This window comes from Pelobates fuscus, chromosome 1 (assembly GCF_036172605.1).
Source record: "Pelobates fuscus isolate aPelFus1 chromosome 1, aPelFus1.pri, whole genome shotgun sequence".
Taxonomy (NCBI): domain Eukaryota; kingdom Metazoa; phylum Chordata; class Amphibia; order Anura; family Pelobatidae; genus Pelobates; species Pelobates fuscus.
The window spans coordinates 437,806,516-437,818,602 of record NC_086317.1 but is presented as its reverse complement, the minus strand read 5'-3'; positions in this window follow the sequence as shown (position 1 = coordinate 437,818,602).

Here is a 12,087-nt window from a genome sequence, read left to right as displayed (position 1 = left end):
TGCTTTTGCTACACCCCCACCCCCACCAGTGGCAGCTATGCTTTTAAGTCTTTTAAAAGTGAGGGTTGGGTCACTTAAGCACAAAGAGAGAAAAAAACATGAAAATGTTAGTACTCAGTCAGTGCAGGGATAATGGGAATGGTAGTACTTAGTCAGTGCAGGGATAATGGGAATGGTAGTACTTAAGTCAGTGCAGGGATAATGAGAATGACAGCACACAAAGTACTACCATTCTCATTATCCCTGCACTGACAGTCAGACTCAGCATACATCAAACATAAACCCTTCCAAAAATCAGCCAAATCCCCCCAGTGGATCAAAAGTTAGCTGGAAGTCCTTTATGACCGACCGCAAGCACAATTTCCTGCCCAAAACAGTTCCATAGATTTGGGCTGTGCGGTCGGTCAATTTCATGCGAAAAAACGACTAAGTCCCATTTCGAACGGGACTTAGTCTCTGGAGCTGCAAGTTCCGTATGGGAGAAGGTAAGGGTCAGCGGTGTTCGGCAGAATGTGTAGCCGATTTTAGTTCCACAGAATCTTTAGCATACACCGCTGACCGCATTTGAGGAAACCAAGATGGCCGCCGCCACGTGCAATTAACCTGCAGTAACCTCACAGCCTGGGAGGTAAATTGCCTGCACACTTTAACTTCTGGGTGGTCTGCCTGTGTGGTACTTGGTTCAGTAAGCCCTATTTACTGAACCAAGTGGGAGAAAGCCAGGGGCAAGTTATTTTACAGGTCTGGGGACATAGTCTTAAAGGGACATTGTTCAGCAAAGTCACAATATGTCCCCCAGACGGTTCTTAAAGGGCCATACACACCCAATAAAAGTCCATAAGTTTTCAGGGGCACAATCTTCCAGGGGCCATAGTCATGAGGAAGGAGGCTGGCAGATAGGCTTCTACACAATCCAGGGAAGCAGGGCAATTTATCATTTAAAGGGCCAGTTACAAATAGCAATTTGTAACAGTATGACTTAGTGCAGGGATAATGAGAATGACAGCACACAAAGTACTAACATTCTCATTATCCCTGCACTGACTGAGTACTACCATCGTCAATATCCCTGCACTGACTGAGTACTACCATCCTCATTATCCCTGCACTGACAGTCAGTGCAGGAATAAATGAGAATGACAGAACGCAGTCAGTGCAGGGATAATGAGAATGACAGCACACAAAGTACTACCATTCTCATTATCTGACTGTCAGTGCAGGGATAATGAAAATGGTAGTACTCACTCAGTCAGTGCAGGGATAATGGGAATGGTAGTACTTAGTCAGTGCAGGGATAATGAGAATTACAGCACACAAAGTACTACCATTCTCATTATCCCTGCACTGACTGCGTTCTGTCATTCTCATTTATTCCTGCACTGACTGTCAGTGCAGGGATAATGAGGATGGTAGTACTCAGTCAGTGCAGGGATAATGAGGATGGTAGTACTCAGTCAGTGCAGGGATAATGAGAATGGTAGTACTCAGTCAGTGTAGGGATAATGAGAATGGTAGTACTCAGTCAGTGTAGGGATAATGAGAATGGTAGTACTTTGTGTGCTGCCATTCTCATTATCCCTGCACTGACTAAGTACTACCATTCCCATTATCCCTGCACTGACTGAGTACTACCATTTTCATTATCCATGCACTGACTGTCAGTGCAGGGATAATGAGAATGATAGTACTTTGTGTTCCTTCATTCTCATTATCCATGCACTGACTGTCAGTGCAGGGATAATGAGAATGGTAGTACTTTGTGTGCTGTCATTCTCATTATCCCTGCACTGACTTAAGTACTACCATTCTCATTATCCCTGCACTGACTGCGTTCTGTCATTCTCATTTATTCCTGCACTGACTGTCAGTGCAGGGATAATGAGGATGGTAGTACTTAGTCAGTGCAGGGATAATGAGGATGGTAGTACTTAGTCAGTGCAGGGATAATGAGAATGGTAGTACTGACAGTCAGTGCAGGGATAATGAAAATGGTAGTACTCACTCAGTCAGTGCAGGGATAATGGGAATGGTAGTACTTAGTCAGTGCAGGGATAATGGGAATGGTAGTACTTAAGTCAGTGCAGGGATAATGAGAATGACAGCACACAAAGTACTACCATTCTCATTATCCCTGCACTGACAGTCAGACTCAGCATACATCAAACATAAACACTTCCAAAAATCAGCCAAATCCCCCCAGTGGATCAAAAGTTAGCTGGAAGTCCTTTATGACCGACCGCAAGCACAATTTCCTGCCCAAAACAGTTCCATAGATTTGGGCTGTGCGGTCGGTCAATTTCATGCGAAAAAACGACTAAGTCCCATTTCGAACGGGACTTAGTCTCTGGAGCTGCAAGTTCAGTATGGGAGAAGGTAAGGGTCAGCGGTGTTCGGCAAAATGTGTAGCCGATTTCAGTTCCACAGAATCTTTAGCATACACCGCTGACCGCATTCGAGGAAACCAAGATGGCCGCCGCCACGTGCAATTAACCTGCAGTAACCTCACAGCCTGGGAGGTAAATTGCCTGCACACTTTAGCTTCTGGGTGGTCTGCCTGTGTAATACTTGGTTCAGTAAGCCATATTTACTGAACCAAGTGGGGGAAAGCCAGGGGCAAGTTATTTTACAGGTCTGGGGACATAGTCTTAAAGGGACATTGTTCAGCAAAGTCACAATATGTCCCCCAGACGGTTCTTAAAGGGCCATACACACCCAATAAAAGTCCATAAGTTTTCAGGGGCACAATCTTCCAGGGGCCATAGTCATGAGGAAGGAGGCTGGCAAATAGGCTTCTACACAATCCAGGGAAGCAGGGCAATTTATCATTTAAAGGGCCAGTTACAAATAGCAATTTGTAACAGTATGACTTAGTGCAGGGATAATGAGAATGACAGCACACAAAGTACTAACATTCTCATTATCCCTGCACTGACAGTCAGTGCAGGGATAATGAAAATGGTAGTACTCACTCAGTCAGTGCAGGGATAATGGGAATGGTAGTACTTAGTCAGTGCAGGGATAATGAGAATTACAGCACACAAAGTACTACCATTCTCATTATCCCTGCACTGACTGCGTTCTGTCATTCTCATTTATTCCTGCACTGACTGTCAGTGCAGGGATAATGAGGATGGTAGTACTCAGTCAGTGCAGGGATAATGAGGATGGTAGTACTCAGTCAGTGCAGGGATAATGAGAATGGTAGTACTCAGTCAGTGTAGGGATAATGAGAATGGTAGTACTCAGTCAGTGTAGGGATAATGAGAATGGTAGTACTTTGTGTGCTGCCATTCTCATTATCCCTGCACTGACTAAGTACTACCATTCCCATTATCCCTGCACTGACTGCGTTCTGTCATTCTCATTTATTCCTGCACTGACTGTCAGTGCAGGGATAATGAGGATGGTAGTACTTAGTCAGTGCAGGGATAATGAGGATGGTAGTACTGACAGTCAGTGCAGGGATAATGAAAATGGTAGTACTCACTCAGTCAGTGCAGGGATAATGGGAATGGTAGTACTTAGTCAGTGCAGGGATAATGGGAATGGTAGTACTTAGTCAGTGCAGGGATAATGGGAATGGTAGTACTTAGTCAGTGCAGGGATAATGAGAATTGCAGCACACAAAGTACTAACATTCTCATTATCCCTGCACTGACTAAGTACTACCATTATCATTATCCCTGCACTGACCAAGTACTACCATTCTCATTATCCCTGCACTGACAGTCAGTGCATGGATAATGAAAATGGTAGTACTCAGTCAGTGCAGGGATAATGAGAATGACAGCACACAAAGTACTACCATTCAGATATAGCAATCGGATGGGTGTACTGTGCATGCGCGCGACACATCCATCAGACATCCACAAGAGGTGGAGTTAACCCCTAAAGATAATTATTGCAGTTGCAATAATTGGGACACTGAACCCAGACCACTTCAATGTGCAGAATTGTTCTGGGTGCCTATAGTATCCCTTTAAACATGTCGGTATACATATATATAGAAACATATTAAAGTAATTAATCAATCACACATGTCATTGCAGTTACTACGACATCAGGCGGATGGTGAAGAGGAAGGTGAAGGCAGCAGCCGCCTCCAGGAAGACAGGAGGTGGTTCACAAGACAAAGAACCGAACCTGCTGCCCTATGAAGAGGAGCTCCTGCAGTTCCTGGGAAGAGACAACATCCTTGGGATTGAGGGGACAACTGGCACTGAAACATCTGAAGGTATGTTGTTAAAGGACCACTATAGTGCCAATAAAAGAAACTCGTTTTCCTGGCACTATAGGGTAATTAGGTCCCCCCCACTCTCGTGGTGCCCTTCCCACTTCAGCCACTTACCTTTCTCCAGCACCGGGCTCCCTCGGCGCTGGGGAACACTCCTCTCTCTGCCGACGTCAGCTCCGAATGCGCAGCAAGAGCCGTGCACGCATTCAAACCGCCCACAGGAAAGCATTACTCAATGCTATCCTATGGACTTCCAGCATCTTCTCACTGTAATTTTCACAGTGAGAATCGCAGAAACGCCTCTAGTGGCTGTCAGTGAGACAGGCACTAGAGGCTGGATTAACCCTCAGTGAAACAGCAGTTTCTCTAGAACTGCTATGTTTTCAGCTGCAGGCTTTAAACTAGAGGGACCTGGCATCCAGACCACTTCATTGAGCTGAAGTGGTCTGGGTGCCTATAGTGCTCCTTTAAATTCATATTTGTCAGTCAAAATGTACATATATCAGTTTTCTTGTGTTAACCCTCCAATTTGTGTTTTCTATGCCATCAGTGCAAGCCCCTCAATCCCCTGAAGAGGCACCAGGAACTGCAGGAGATGTGGTCTCCATGGAGAGCAGGGCAGCAGGTTCACCTCCTGTCTCCCTGGAAATGCGCCTGGCTTCACTTTCCTCTGGTAAGTATTTGCATAGCATTGTAAGATGAATGTTATATATGTGTGTGTGTGTGCGAGCATTTAAACATACACACACACGTATGATTTTACTGTATATGAAGTTAATTTATCACATACATGTATTTCAGACCATCCGCAACTTGTCGATGTTCCTTCACCACGTATGAGTGTGGTTTCCCTCCAACAGCCGGCCACTGGTGTCCAGGAACAGGGATCCACTGCTGAGCGTAAGTAAAAAATGCTTTAACTGTACACATTTTCTTTACATGCATACTAGTTTATGTAACAATCAGGGCCGGGTCGACCGCTAGGCAAACTAGCCGTCTACCTAGGGCGCACTGGCCAGGGGGCTCAATGTCTGGGTGACCAGCAGGGGTGGGGGGGCGCACATCGCTCCTCTCCTTCTGTTAACTTTATGTACTGTGGCTGAGTGTACCACGTGGATGATCTTCTGTACCATCTACTTGGCCTCTCAACGCATTTCTTTGTGCCCACCTCCCTTTCCTTCTAATCTCACTACATATATCGTGTCCGAGTGTCCCCAGGTAGAGAATCTCCTGTTTCTTTTGCATGACAGGAAGCTGATTGTTGCACTCAACTTCCTGTCATGCAGAAGAAACAGGAGATTCTCTACCTGGGGACGCTCGGACACGATACATGTAGTGAGATTCGAAGGAAAGGGAGGTGGGCACAAAGAAATGCGTTGAGAGGCCACAAATAGACTGAAAAAGGGCTAGGGGGGACAAAGATGCATAACTATACATAGACATAATATTAAATTAATAGCATGACTGCATATATCTTATTTCCAAGTTTAAATAATATTGTTGTACAGATAATAGTAAGCATTGCAACATATGACACATGCTAACAATGTTCTTTCTCTGTTTTCCCTTATAGGTTCTGATGGTACTCTCCCCCTGCAAGAGGAGGGTACCATTACCCTAACAGCAGTGGATCCTGATTCAGAGACATCAGTGGCCGAAGAACAGTTGCCGCAACTTCCTCCAACGATGGCTGCGCTGTATGCGACGAGCCCGGCTCGTCAAGCTGAACCGGACACGTCCATACAGCAGGATAGGGAATATCTGCGAGAACTTTTGCAGAATGTGGTAACCGAGGTACGCTCCATGTCAAGCATTTTGAATGAGGGCGTTAGGCAATTTACATCAGCAATGGTTTGCTTGCAGCAAAATGGTCAGCGCTTCATGGAAATGAGGGAGGAAGAGTGCATTTTAATGCGCGCGCAAGCTGCCCATAATTTGGGCATAACCCTTGCTGATGTAGATAGCCTAGTTCGTGAACAACGTGCGCAGGGTCTTCCCAGAAGGGATGATGATGATGAATAGATATCTGCGGGAATAATGCACTCAGATGTTTATTTCTCATTATCATCCACAATGTGAACACAACTGACGCTGTTCATTATAGGTTGTTATATTCTCAATTTTCTCCTGGTTTTCCCTATCCTTCCCCTGAATATACATTGGTTATTCTCCTCTGCACTATATCCTCCCAGGACTGCTCCTAACAACCTGGGCTTTCTCTGCTTCGTTGCTTCTCCCACTTGCTTTTCTAATAAAAAAAAATATTAGATTACAACTTCTGACTCCTCTTTTCTTTAATGGTGTGTGTGTGTGGGTGTATATATATATATATATATATATATATATATACATATACATATACATTACATATACACACACACAAACAAACTTGAACGAAAAATATACCGTATTTATCGGCATATAACACGCACTTTTTCTCCCTGAATATAGGTGGGAAATGATGTGTGCGTGTTATACGCCGATATACCATATTTACTTACCTGTCTTGAAGCGCGGGCCGGTGTTCAGCGCGCAACGCGGTACTGGAACTTCAATTTCAGGTTCCAGTTTCCGGCGGGACTTAAAGGAAGTGTGCACATTACAATACATACAATAAACAATACACAAGATCCAGCGCACTCTCCTATCCACTAAACAGGAACTTCAATGTTGACAGATTTTATTAGTTTGTAAAAGTTTTTTTTAAAAACACCTAATCTAGGCAAATAAAAATAATGGTGGTTTAGTTACATTATATGATCATACATTGCATAAGCCTGCCACAACGTCAATGTACCCCATCTTTGGCAGGTCCTACTCTAACAGTCTAATGTCTGCTCTAATGAGATTAACAAACTAACTTGGGAAAAAATTCCATCTGAGACTCCCTGCAGTACAAGGCTAAATAGGGACATGAGATGAGGCACCTGTAACAGGGAGGGGTGCAAAACCAAGGAGTTGGCTAGACTCCCAAATATATATATATATATATATATGAAACATGGGGGACGGTTGCACTCACCTGAACATGCTTAAATGGAGTGCTGCTGGGGGCCATATTATACAATAAACAATACACAAGATCCAGCGCACTCTCCTATCTACTAAACAGCAACTTCAATGTTGACAGATTTTATTAGTTTTTAAAAGTTTTTTTAAAAACACCTAATCTAGGCAAATAAAAATAATGGGGATTTAGTTACATTATATGATCATACATTGCATAAGCCTGCCACAACGTCAATGTACCCAATCTTTGGCAGGTCCTACTCTCACAGTCTAATGTCTGCTCTTATGAGATTAACCCATAGATATAAAATATTAATTGGGCCACAAATATCAATGTAAAAAATGTAATCATTGCCTCATCTCAAATTCCCAAGTCAGATCTTTCTCATCCCCCCTCCCCCTATCCAATACACTGCTGGCCCCCCTCCCCCTAATATACTGCTGTCACCCCCCTGCTCTAATATACTGCTGACCCCCCTCCCCTAATACATTGCTGACCCCCTTGTTCCCCTCCCCAATACATTACTGCCCCCCAATATATTACTGCCCTCCCTCCCCAATACATTACTGCCCCCTCCCCAATACATTACTGCACCCTCCCCAATACATTACTGCCCCTCCCCAAATACATAACTGCACCCTCCCCAATACATTACTGCCCCCTCCCCAATACATTACTGCCCCCCTCCCCAAATACATTACTGCCCCTCACCAAATACATTACTGCCCTCCCCAATACATTACTGCCCCTCCCCAAATACATAACTGCACCCTCCCCAATACATTACTGCCCCCCTCCCCAAATACATTACTCCCCTCCCCAATACATTACTGCCCCCTTCCCCAAATACATTACTGCCCCCCCTCCCCAATACATTACTGCCCCCTCCCCAATACATTACTGCCCCCTTCCCCAAATACATTACTGCCCCCCCTCCCCAATACATTACTGCCCCCTCCCCAATACATTACTGCCCCCTCCCCAATACATTACTGCCCCCTCCCCAATACATTACTGCCCCCTCCCCAATACATTACTGCCCCCCCTCCCAAAATACATTACTCCCCTCCCCAATACATTACTGCCCCCCTCCCCAAATACATTACTCCCCTCCCCAATACATTACTGCCCCCCTCCCCAAATACATTACTGCCCCCCCTCCCCAATACATTACTGCCCCCTCCCCAATACATTACTGCCCCCTCCCCAATACATTACTGCCCCCTCCCCAATACATTACTGCCCCCCCTCCCAAAATACATTACTCCCCTCCCCAATACATTACTGCCCCCCTCCCCAAATACATTACTCCCCTCCCCAATACATTACTGCCCCCCTCCCCAAATACATTACTCCCCTCCCCAATACATTACTGCCCCCTCCCCAATACATTACTGCCCCCCCTCCCAAAATACATTACTCCCCTCCCCAATACATTACTGCCCCCCTCCCCAAATACATTACTCCCCTCCCCAATACATTACTGCCCCCCTCCCCAAATACATTACTCCCCTCCCCAATACATTACTGCCCCCTTCCCCAAATACATTACTGCCCCCCCTCCCCAATACATTACTGCACCCTCCCCAATACATTACTGCACCCTCCCCAATACATTACTGCCCCTCCCCAAATACATAACTGCACCCTCCCCAATACATTACTGCCCCCCTCCCCAAATACATTACTCCCCTCCCCAATACATTACTGCCCCCCTCCCCAAATACATTACTCCCCTCCCCAATACATTACTGCCCCCTTCCCCAAATACATTACTGCCCCCCCTCCCCAATATACATTACTCCCCTCCCCAATACATTACTGCCCCCCTCCCCAAATACATTACTCCCCTCCCCAATACATTACTGCCCCCCTCCCCCAATACATTACTGCCCCCTCCCCAATACATTACTGCCCCCTCCCCAATACATTACTGCCCCCTCCCCAATACATTACTGCCCCCTCCCCAATACATTACTGCCCCCCCTCCCAAAATACATTACTCCCCTCCCCAATACATTACTGCCCCCCTCCCCAAATACATTACTCCCCTCCCCAATACATTACTGCCCCCCTCCCCAAATACATTACTGCCCCCCCTCCCCAATACATTACTGCCCCCTCCCCAATACATTACTGCCCCCTCCCCAATACATTACTGCCCCCTCCCCAATACATTACTGCCCCCCCTCCCAAAATACATTACTCCCCTCCCCAATACATTACTGCCCCCCTCCCCAAATACATTACTCCCCTCCCCAATACATTACTGCCCCCCTCCCCAATACATTACTGCCCCCTCCCCAATACATTACTGCCCCCTCCCCAATACATTACTGCCCCCCCTCCCAAAATACATTACTCCCCTCCCCAATACATTACTGCCCCCCTCCCCAAATACATTACTCCCCTCCCCAATACATTACTGCCCCCCTCCCCAAATACATTACTCCCCTCCCCAATACATTACTGCCCCCTTCCCCAAATACATTACTGCCCCCCCTCCCCAATACATTACTGCCCCCTCCCCAATACATTACTGCCCCCTCCCCAATACATTACTGCCCCCTCCCCAATACATTACTGCCCCCCCTCCCAAAATACATTACTCCCCTCCCCAATACATTACTGCCCCCCTCCCCAAATACATTACTCCCCTCCCCAATACATTACTGCCCCCCTCCCCAAATACATTACTCCCCTCCCCAATACATTACTGCCCCCTTCCCCAAATACATTACTGCCCCCCCTCCCCAATACATAACTGCACCCTCCCCAATACATTACTGCCCCCCTCCCCAAATACATTACTCCCCTCCCCAATACATTACTGCCCCCCTCCCCAAATACATTACTCCCCTCCCCAATACATTACTGCCCCCTTCCCCAAATACATTACTGCCCCCCCTCCCCAATACATAACTGCACCCTCCCCAATACATTACTGCCCCCCTCCCCAAATACATTACTCCCCTCCCCAATACATTACTGCCCCCTTCCCCAAATACATTACTGCCCCCCTCCCCAATACATTACTGTCCCCTCCACAATACATTACTGCCCCCCTCCCCAAAAACGTTGCTCCTAGCGCTCACCAAAGGACCATCAACACCGTAGACACCATGAGTACCGCTGACTTCATGAACCGCCGCTGCTGGGCTGGAATCACTCTGTCTGCTATCCACCCTGGACTTATGACCAGGTTCTAGTGGGTGAACCTCTTCCTTCTGTAGAGGGAAGCAGGATCAGGAACAAGAGCTCAGTAGCTAAGGGAGTACGCAGAGCATGCTGGGCTCGCATAGAGCAGTGGCTGGCAGGAGGGAGAACGTGGAGGGAGTCTGCTGGGCTCCTCTTTGCTGCCCCAACTACAGGCTACAGTTAAGAGGCAAGGAGGGGGAAATACTTTTTTTTTTTTAATTATACAAATTCTACATTAAAAAAAATAATCCCAGCAGCATTTGTCACACATCCAACACACACACACACACACACACACACACACATCAAACAGACAAACAGCATCCACTACACAACAACACACATCATCCACTACACAACCACACACATCATCCACTACACAACCATACACATCATCCACTAAACAACCATACACATCATCCACTACACAACCATACACATCATCCACTACACAACCACACACATCATCCACTACACAACCATACACATCATCCACTACACAACCACACACATCATCCACTACACAACCATACACATCATCCACTACACAACCACACACATCATCCACTACACAACCACACACACATCATCCACTACACAACCATACACATCATCCACTACACAACCATACACATCATCCACTACACAACCATATAACTAGAAAGAAATTTGAGAAACCCTAAGCTCAATTACAGTCAAAGTGTAGAGCAGGGTACCCCAATTTAGGCAGATTAAATTTAAGAAAGGCAATCTGCTCCATGAGATGAGGTGACATTTGTGAGCGCTGTGGATTCAGTATATTACCGGTTACCGAAAACACACGCTCACTTGGGACAGTGGTTGGCGGACATGAAAGCAGCTCCTGCGCAACCAATGAGAGTGCAGGCCACACACTCTTCTTCTCATCCCAATAGCTAAGAGGGTCGACATTATGGGGCAAAGGAGGTTCAGAGAGGTACGCTCTGACCATTTCTGAGGCAGTGCTCTCCTGTCTGCTGCTAGCACTCTCAGTGGGTCCAACTATATCCTCAAGCAACTCTTCCCAAAATGCAGCTGCTCCACTCAGTTGTGTGGTGGTGGTGGTAGTGCCACTGCTTCTGCAAGAAGTGGCCGACATCTCAGCCTCCTGCTGAACTACTCCCTCATACAGCATTCCCCTCTTTTGCTGCCAGTCACACACCCTCTGGATCAGTTTCTCCCTCCAATTTGTTAAGTTATTGGATCTGAGTGCAAGCTTTCCCTTAATCCTTGGATCACACAGGCAAGCTAGCATCAGTTCAGGAGAATTATCCAATCGCTCACGTAGGCGAACTTTAAGCTGATCCTTCAGCCTCCTGACCAGAGTTACTACATCAGGATGTAAAGGATCACCTTGAACAACCTCTTGGCGTTCAAGGAAGACACCCATCTTGCTCCCTAGATGGGTGAAAACAGGGATTACCTGTCCCAGATTGGCAGTGTTCAAGCTTAAATTTTCAGTGGCATCCCTGAAGGGTTTCAGGACTGCCACTAGCTGAGCAATCACTGTCCAATCGTCTCTACCTAGTGGAGAACCAATACCAATGTACTGGTCTGATGACAGACTATGGATTGCCCTCTGCTGCTCTAAAATCCTCTCCAGCATCTCTACAGTAGAGTTCCACCG